The following is a 10,249-nucleotide window of genomic DNA, read 5'->3' as shown; positions in this document are numbered from 1 at the left end:
TCTGGAGGCCAGAAGTCTGAAATCAGTTTCACTGGACCAAAATTCCTCTGGAGCCTCAAGAGGAAAATATGCTTCTTGCCTCTCCAGCTTCTCCGGGAGAAGAGAAAGTTGCTGTATTCTTTAGCCTGGGGCCAGATCTCTCCAATCTCTGCCTCCTCCTCTGTGGGTGTTTCACTACTCCCTCCGCTTGTCTCTTAAAAGGACACTTGTGGTTGCATTTAGGTTCCACCTGAGTAATACAAGATAACACCCCCCCCAATCTCAAGATCCTTAACTCAATCACATTTGCAAAGATCCCCTTTCCAAATAGTGTAACATGTACAAATTCCGGGGATTAGGACCTAATTATCTTTAGGGGCCATTTTCCAGCCTAATGCAGGTACTAAACATTTTTAAGGTCTGGTCTTTTCTGTGCTATAAAAGTTACCCAGGCCTCATCATCCTTCCCTATATACATCCTGTAGCTGATCTTTTTGTCTTTCATTCAAAATTCTAGTGTGGATAAAATGTTTCTGGAGGGAGGGGGGACAGGTTGCTGGATTCGGTAATGCTAGTTCTCTTTTTTAGTGAGCAAGATTGAACTACTTATAATTTTTCTTTCTTTTTCTAGCTTGATTAAAATGTGCATTTTCTACACTGTCACAGAAAAATACAACCATGATTTATATTTTCACAATTTATGTGGTTGATTTCATGGTTCCCTCATGAGAAAAAACTTTTTTTAGTCTCTTGAAAGCACTAGGACTCTTGCCTCCCGACTCTACCTCTTACCCTGTAAGGTTGTAGTCCACCAGAGAAGTGTCAAACTTGAACATTTACTTGTGAAGAGATTCAGAGTGAGTTGCCTAACGTGTCTGAACCTTAATTTCCTGATCAAAAAATGGAATTGACCGGGGCGCCTGGGTGGCTTCAGTCGTTAAGCTTCTGCCTTCAGCTCAGGTCATGATCCCAGGGTCCTGGGATGGAGCCCCGCATCGGGCTCCCTGCTCCGCGGGAAGCCTGCTTCTCCCTCTCCCACTCCCCCTGCTTGTGTTCCCTCTCTCGCTGTCTCTCTCTCTGTCAAATAAATAAATAAAATCTTTAAAGAAAATGGAATTGACAGTGCCATAAAAGATTTCTGGGGAGGGCGCCTGGGTGGCTCAGTTGGTTAAGCGACTGCCTTCGGCTCAGGTCATGATCCTGGAGTCCTGGGATCAAGTCCCGCATCGGGCTCCCTGCTCAGCAATGAGTCTGCTTCTCCCTCGGACCCTCCCCCCTCTCATGCTCTCTCTCTCTATCTATCTATCTCATTCTCTCTCTCAAATAAATAAATAAAATCTAAAAAAAAGATTTCTGGAGATTAAATGGAAAAAGTGAAATTTCTCAGCACAATGACTGGCACATATTAATTTCTTAATAAATATTTTCTTCCCTGCCCCCTATTTCTCTTTAAAAACAAGGAGGGGTGTATTTATTAGTTCCATTTATTGAGCATCTGCCCCTATTTTTTCCCACGTTTCTTCCTTTTTAAGCTTCTATTTAAATTCCAATTAGTTAACATACAATGTTCTATTAATTTCAGGTGTAACAATATAGTGACACAACAGTTCTATACAACACCCAGTGCTCATCACGAGTACGCTCCTTAATCCTCATTACCTATTTCACCCATCCCTGCACCCACCTCCTCTCTGGTAACCTGTTTTTTTCTCTATAGTTAAGAGTCTGTTTCTTGGTTTGCCTCTCTTTTTTTTCCCCTTTGCTCATTTGTTTTGTTTCTAAATTCTACATATGAGTGAAAACATATGGTATTTGTCTTTCTCTGCCTTATTTTGCTTAGCCTAATACTCTCTAGCTCCATCCATGTTGTCGCAAATGGCAAGATTTCATTCTTTGTTATGGCTGAGTAATATCATATGTATATGTAATATCATATATATGTATATCATGCAGAAGCTTTTTTAAAAAAGATTTTATTTATTTGAGAGAGAGAGAGAGAGAGAAAGAGAGCACACCAGCAGGGGCAGGGGGCAGAGGGAAAGGGAGAAGCAGACTCTCCGCTGAGCAGGGAGCCCTATATGGGGCTTGATCCCAGGACCCTGAAATCACCACCTGAGTCGAAAGCAGACGCTTAACCAACTGAGCCACCCAAGCGCCCTCATGTAGAAGCTTTTTATTTGGATGTAGTCCCAATATTTTATTTTTGCTTTTGTTTTCCTTGTCTCAGGAGACATCTAGAAAGAAGTTGCTATGGCTAATGTCAAAGAAGTCACTGCCTGGGGCATCTGGCTGGCTCAGTTGGTAAAGCATGTGATTCTTGTTCTTGGAGTCATGAGTTCAAGCCCCGCATTGGGCATAGAGTCTACTCAAAAAAAAAAAAAAAGTTACTGCCTGTAATCCATTTTGAATTTATTTTTGTGTGTGGTGTAAGAAAGTGGTCCAGTTTCATTCTTTTGCATGTTGCTGTCCAGTTTTCCCAACACCATTTGTTGAGGAGATGTTCTTTTTCCCATTGGATATTGTCTCCTACTTTGTCGAAGATTAAGTGACCATATAGTTGTGGGTTCATTTCTCGGTTTTCCATTCTGTTCCATTGGTCTACATGTCTGTTTTGTGCCAGTACCATACTGTTTTGATTACTACAGCTCTGTAATACAACTTGAAGTCTGGAATTGTGATGCCTCCAGCTTTGCTTTTCTTTTCCAAGATTGCTTTGGCTATTTGGGGTGTTTTCTGGTTCCATACAAATTTTATAATTGTTCTAGCTCTGTGAAAAATGCCTTTGGTATTTTGATAGGGATTGCATTAATGTGTAGATTGCTTTGGGTAGTATAGACATTTTAGCAATATTTGTTCCAATCCATGAGCATGAAATGTCTTTCCATTTCTTTGTGTCCTTTTCAATTTCTTTCATCAATGTTTTATAGTTTTTAGAATACAGGCCTTTCACCTCTTTGATTAGGTTTATTCCTAGGTATTTTGTTATTTTTGGTACAGTTATAAATGGGATTGTTTTCTTAATTTCTCTTTCTCCTGCTTCATTATTGACGTATAGAAATGCACCAGATTTCTGTAGATTGATTTTGTATCCTGTGACTTTACTGAATTTGTTTATCAGTTCTAGCAGTTTTTTTGGGAGTCTTTCAGGCATTCTATATATAGTATCAGAACATCTGCCCTTATTAATCCAAGGTGTTATAGGCAATAATTTCTGCCTTCAAGAGTTTGATGGACAGTGCATGGCATACAATGAAAATTCCAAAGTAGTCAGGCCACAGTCCTTTCCTTTGAAGTGCTTGCAATTTTGATAAAAAGGAAAGATATCTGTTGGAGAATGCCTGGAATCATAGAGTGTCAAGTCTTCTTGTGGGTGAATAGAGTTTGAGGATGCTCAGATTGTATCAGTCCCCAAGGTGAATGTTCTTGGTCTCTGTGCCAAGCAGAATGAACTTTGGACTAGTGGTCAGAAGCCCTTGGTTCTATTACTGGTTTAGCCATCATTTCTGTGTGATCTTGGGTAAGTTGTTTTCCCCTGTGGGGATTCAGTTTCCATATCTGGATAGTGAGAGAATGAGACTGCCTCTCAACACAAGGAAAATATTAACAGATTCATGCAGAGTTACTGCAAAAAAAAATTGGAAAACAGAATTCCGCACATATCAACTGCAGAATTTTCCCCCAGGAACAATCATAAAGCCAAATAAAACTATAGGACAACACTCTAAATTAAATTTGACTATATTCTATCTGAATAATAACCATAATAATGCTAATAAGAAAATGGCCAAAATATATTGATAATAGCAAGTATTTATATAGCAATTTACTATGTTCCAGGCACTGTCCTTAGTACTTTACATGTATCAACACCACTAATCCTCACCACAACCTTCTGAGACAGTATTATTATCATCATTTTACAGATTTAAAAGAAATAGAAGCACAGGTTTTAAAAATTGAATGAGAGGTAGAGCCAAGATTTGGTGGCAGTCTATGATGAAATTAATGACAAATGTATAGATAAAAGGCCAATACAGAATTTAAAAAGTACAGATTTGATTGACTTCTGCAATGTCCTCTGGCTTTAGCTGCATATGAGTCTACATTCAACATTCTCTTTCTTTTTGCTGGACAGTCAGAATAAAAAGTTCAATTCCCTGAAGCTGGAAGTCAAGGCACTTTAGTTCTCTTTTGAGCTGGTTCTCTTGGCTACTTTTAGCAAGGAAGTATCTGGGAATTCCCTTTCTAGCATCTGGGGGCCATGTGGTTCAAGTGGATTCAACCAAATCCCAGAGCAGAGTTTGTATGCTACATATTTTGGGACTGCCAAGAAATAACTAGTTTATCTCTGGGAAAGTTTCCATCTGTTGCTTTGTAGAAATGTTTGAATTTCCACTGTGTCCAGCACGTCCATGCATTTAGAACAATGCTCCTTAGTCAGAGCCCCAGAATGTGTTTTATAATGCTCATGTTCCAAGTGAACTTGGACCTATGGCAATATGTCTAGAGAAATCTAGCCATCCTGGGTGTATTTAGGCAAAAGTATAGAATCAAGAAGTGACCAGAGATGGTCTCATAATCTGGTCAGTCCCAGGTCCGGGGCCAGATTAAAATCTTTGAGAGCTCAAGCCTTGAAAATGGTGTCCATCCCTTATGTGCAATTTAAAACAAAAATAATCCTATACTATAAAATTAATGGAGGCAATAGCAAAAGGTGGAAATGATGCAAGTATCCTCTGATCCACAAATGGATAAACAACATGTGATACACATACAATGGAATATTATTCACCCTTTAAAAGGAAGGAAGTTCTCACACATGCTACAACATGGATGAACCTTGAGGACTTTATGCTAAGTTAAATAAGCCAGCCACAAAAGAACAAATATTGCATGATACCACCTATATGAGGCACCTAGAGTAGTCAAATGCGTAGAGACAGAAAGTAGAAGGGTCGTTGCCAGGGGCTTGGGATGAGGGAAATGAGTTATTGTTTAACAGGTACAGAGTTTCAGTTCTTCAAGATGAAGAGTCCTGCAAATGGATGGTGGTAATGGTTGCACTATGTGACTGTACTTAACACCACTGAACTGTACATTAAAATGGTTAAATAGTAGATCCTATGTGATATGTATTTTATCACAATTTCTTAAACTAAAAAAATGGAAAAAATAAATGGATAGTGGTTCAACACATTTCTGATTTTTTCCATGGTGTCTACTTCACTGCCTTTCAGAAACATCCAGTTCTTTCAAAGAATATATGTCCTTATGGGGGTGGGGTGTGCCTCCTCTGCTGATGTCCAAAGCAGACACTCCCCTCTGCCTATTTGGTGATACGGAATTAACCAGATAACAGGGTTATCTGGGTTGAGGGAGGGAAGAGCATAGGTAACCTGCAAGGGTTCCCCCCTCAGCCAACCTGCCCCGTAGGGCCCCAAATTCTGCTGCTGGAAAGAAGGAAAAAGTCTAATCAAATGAAAATTCTTTCAGCAAACATTTATTGAGAACCTTACTAACAACAGTTAGTACCTATTAAATTAAACGTATTAGTGTTAAGAAAAACTATCTGAAACATGTTACTAAAATAAAAAGATGACTGTGTGACCTTTCTTTTTTTGTTTAAGATTTTATTTTTAAGTAATCTCTACACCCAATGTGGGGCTCAAACTCACAACCCGGAGGAAATCAAGAGTTGCATGCTCTACTCACTGAGCCAGCCAGCCGCCCCTGTGTGACCTTTTAATGTCATAATAAAGCATTGACTGGCAAGTCTACTTAAGAGTCATCTGCTTCTTAAAGAGAAGTTTATCATTATTTACACAACTGGTTAGGGCCCAGACATCTTACAATTCCGTAAAATGATAAACTGTGATGATTTCGTTTTCCGTCTGTAGTGAAGACATCCCAAAGGTTATGGTTTTATTACCCTTTAAGACATTAATCCATTTTGTATATAATTTAGCAATCTCATTTTTTCCAATGTTTTTCTTTTTCATTGACTATAAAAAATTCAGTTTTTATATTCTATTTTGAACTGGCTTTGTCATCCTGCTAGTCCCTTTATTAATGAGCTAAAGGAAACTTTGACCCATGCTCACTGCCTATTTGTATGAGAATGATGTTTTTAACATACTGAGAATTATCCTTGACACTAAATATAAGATCTGCGATTAAGCAATTCACAGAGCCATGATACCCCTTCGAGATAATTTCTATTTTATCCCCATTTTCCAGATGAGAAATCTGAAGCACAAAAGATAATTTCCTTTTTTAAGAAGATTTATTTATTTATTTAAAAGATTGATTGATTGATCGATTGATTGATTTGAGGGAGGGAGAGAGGGAGAGGGTGGGGGGAGGGGCAGAGGGAGAGAATCTCAAAAAGACTTCCTGCTGAGCCAGGAGCTGATGTGAGGCTGGATCTCAGGACCCTGATATCATGACCCAAGGCAAAATCAAGAGTCAAGCCCTTAATTGATTGAGCCACCCAGGCACCCCAAAAAAGATTAGATAATTTTCTAAGGGCCAATTATGTGCCAGGAATTTTGTGAGTCACAATTTTCTTTCCTTCCCTGGATGTCCTATTTATTTGTTCATTCACCCAATAAACATCTATTGATCACTTACTATGTGCCAAGTACTCTGCTAGCCGGGTGATGCAGAAATATTAAAACACATTCCCTGCCCTCCTACAACTTTTGGTGTGGAGGACAGATGCTTAAACAGACAATTATCATGGAAATAATTAAGGGCTATGAAGAGCGAAAAGAGAGGGCTATAGTAGAACAGCAGGAATATCCAACTCAGACTTGTGGGTATGAAGTAGGGAAGGCTTCCTGGAGGGGCACCTGGGTGGCTCAGTCGCTAAGCATCTGCCTTCGGCTCAGGTCATGATCCCAGGGTCCTGGGATCAAGTCCCACATCGGGATCCCTGCTCGGCGGGAAGCCTGCTTCTCCCTCTCCCCAACCCCCCGCTCCCGCTCTCTCTCACTAACTCTCTCTCTCTCAAATAAATAAATAAATAAAATCTTAACAACAACAACAAAAAGGCTTCCTAGAGTAGGGTGGCATCTACTCTAATAGGTGTTGGGGGGCCAAAGAAGGAGGTAAGAATCACCTAAAGTCTCAATTCCTTAATATAGCAGGAAAGACTCTTCATCAGACTCCTGCCTCCCTCTTCACATCACGTCTGCCTCCCCAACACTTGGTCCGTTTTGGCCATCCTTAAGTACTACCAATGTCTCAAGCCTATTATATTATTTCTCCTTTCTTTCTTTCTTTCTTTCTTTCTTTCTTTCTTTCTTTCTTTCTTTCTCTCTTTCTTTCTTTAAGATTTTATTTATCCATTTGACAGAGAGAGAGAGAGGGAGAGCACAGCAGAGGGAGAGGAAGAAGCAAGCTCCCTACCAAACAAGGAGCCCCGATGTGGGGCTCGATTCCAAGACCCTGGGACCATGACCCGAACCAAAGGTAGCAGCCCAACCAACTGAGTCACCCAGGTGCCCCTTATTTCTCCTTTCATATTATATTCTTTGCACCTTCTTCTCCCTCTATCTGAAACATTTTTTCCCCACACCTTCTGCCCTATCCCCACTCTTACCACTCACTTGTTCTGCAGGACCAGCTTAGGTATCACCTCCTTTGAGAAGTCTTCTCTGACCCCCAGGCTGTATCAGAGGACTCTACTCTCATAACTTAGATGACGCACATACTTCTCAGCTCCAGTCTCCACCTCCCTAGTTCTCTATCTTTGTACTTAACCTACTGTATCATCACTGTTTGTTTATATGTTTCTGTCCCCCACTTGATTGTCTTCTTCCTAAGTGGGGATCTTATCTGTTTCAGGTCCTAGCACACAGTAAGTGCTCAATAAATGCCCACTGAGTAAAAGAATGACGTAGCAGGTGAACCATGTTAGAGGAAATAAAGGAAGAAGGGAAGATGGCTCCAGAAGCTTTTGGAAATAACCTGTGAGCAGCTCAGAGGAGCCGAAGCATAAAAGTAGTGGCAATGACTACAGAGTGAGCTAACAGAAATAATATGTGCCCAGAGCTGTACTAAGTAATTCTCTTATACCAGCTCATTTCCTGCTCACAACAATTCTGTGAGGCAGGTACTATTATTCTTCCTATTTTACTGATGATCTCAGAGAGGCCAAAAGGCATCCCCTAAATCTAACGGCTAGCCAGTGGCAGAGCTGAGATGTAAATCCAGGCAGCTCTACCTGAGCCCGTATCTTCATCCCGTATCACACTCCATACCACATCTGCTCTGGGTCCTGGAAGGAAGGAGTGGACTGAGAACACCAAGATGCTCCCTAGGATTTATAGCCCAGGAAAGAAGACAAGGTATTGAAGGTGACGATGGAGCTACAGCAGGAGGCAAAGTTCTATTGGTTTTGTAAAAAGACTAAGAGTTCATTTCTAGCATCTCAGAAGGCTTTTCAGAAGGAGGTAGTGTCACAGCAGGGCTTTGAAGGAGTGGGGAGAATTTGGAGAAGTCTGGAGAAAAATAACCGAAGAATAAAATATACATAAAAAGGATAATACCTCATAAAGAAGTTGTTTCATCTCAGTAATACAAGGTTAGTTTGACACTAGAAAATTAATGCATTTGCCACATTAACAAGTTAAAGATGGAAACTTGTATGATCATTTCATTAGATAATATGATAAAGGATTTGAAAAACTCAAAACATTTATGATAAAAACTCAGTAAACTAGGAATAAAAGGAAACTTAATCTAATAACGGGTATCTATTAAAAAATACAGCAAACATCATGTTTAATGGTAAAAAGGTGAAAACCTTCCTTTTTAAATCAGGAAAATTATAAGAATACTTTTTAAAAAATCATTTCTATTCACACTGTACTAGAGGTTGTAGCCAGAACAATAAGTTAAGAAAAAGAAACCATAGGGGCACCTGGGTGCTTCAGTCGGTTAAGCATCTGACTCTTGATTTCAGCTCAAGTCATGATCTCAGGGTTGTGAGATCGAGCCCCACATTGGGCACTGTGCTGGGCATGGAGCCTGCTTAGGATTCTCTCTCCCTCTTCCTCTGCCCCTCCTCCCCAAAAAAAGAAACTATAAAAATTAGAAAGGAAGAAATAAAAGTCACTATCTACTAATGATATGACTATGCATATATAAAATTGAAAAGAATCTACAATTATTGGAACAAATAAAAGTTTATTAAGGTTTCTAGATACAGAATCAATGTAATAAAATTATCATATTCTTATACAGCAATAAGCTGTTAGAACATGGCATTTCTTTTAAACACTATTTTCAATAACATTTTAAAATATGAAAGGCCCAAGAACGTCTGGGTGGCTCAGTCGGTTAAGTGTCTGCCTTTGGCTCAGGTCATAATCCCAGGGTCTTGGGATCGAGCCCCACATAGGGGTTCCTTGCTCAGTGGGGAGACTGCTTCTCCCTCTCCCTCTGCCTGCCACTCCCCCTGCTTGTGCTCTCTCTCTGACATAAGAAATAAATAAAATCTTTAAAAAATATATGAAAGGCCCGGGGGGGGGGAATCTATCAAAGGGTGGGCAAGATGTCTAGAGATAAACTTATAAAACTCTGAGAGGTACCAAAGAAGACATAAATAAATGAAGAGATATATGATATCATGCATTGGATGATTCAGTATTGTGAAGATGTCAATTCTCCCCCAAACCATTAATACATCTAATGCAATACCAAACAAAATCCTATCAATCTGATAAAGGGATTCTAAAATTTATGTATAGAAGTTCAACATATAAACATAGCCAAGACACTCTTGAGGAACAAAGTGGGAAGACTTGATTTGCAAGCTATAAAGATGTATTATTATAAAACTATACCAATTAGGGCGCCTGGGTGGCTCAGATGGTTAAGCGTCTGCCTTCGGCTCAGGTCATGATCCCAGGGTCCTGGGATCGAGTCCCGCATCGGGCTCCCTGCTCCTTGGGAGCCTGCTTCTCCCTCTGCTTCTCTCTCTCTCTCTCTCTCTCTCTCTCTCTCTCCCTCTGTTTCTCATGAATAAATAAATAAAATCTTTAAAAAAAATTATACCAATTAGGATAACATGGCATTGGTGCAGGGAGAGAAAAATAGGCTATTGAAAATAGAATAAACACATTTACTGTAAGTCAGACATATCACTGCAGATCAGTGAGGAAGGGCAGAATTCTAATAAGTAGTGCTGGGAAAACTGGATATCCACGTAAAAGGAACTAATCTTGACCTGTACTTCACACCATACACCTAAAGGCAAAAGACA

The 10,249-nt window shown here is 39.9% G+C and overlaps 1 long non-coding RNA gene across 1 annotated transcript in view; it reads left to right on the top strand.

The window, feature by feature from the left end:
* LOC141370564 (uncharacterized) overlaps positions 1-10,022 on the top strand; it is a 43,830-nt gene extending 33,808 nt beyond the window's left edge. Inside the window, exon 2 of the long non-coding RNA XR_012374713.1 lies at positions 9,883-10,022. This is a non-coding gene — a long non-coding RNA (uncharacterized lncRNA). The remainder of the gene's footprint in view (positions 1-9,882) is intronic.
* Positions 10,023-10,249: the final 227 nt, after the last annotated feature.

The sequence above is a fragment of the Callorhinus ursinus genome, unplaced genomic scaffold (assembly GCF_003265705.2).
Source record: "Callorhinus ursinus isolate GAN/ISIS: 27379988/994484 unplaced genomic scaffold, GSC_fseal_2.0 scaffold38, whole genome shotgun sequence".
NCBI classification, from domain to species: Eukaryota; Metazoa; Chordata; class Mammalia; order Carnivora; family Otariidae; genus Callorhinus; species Callorhinus ursinus.
Note: the sequence above shows the minus strand (reverse complement) of the source record. Positions and strands in the feature narration are given on the sequence as shown.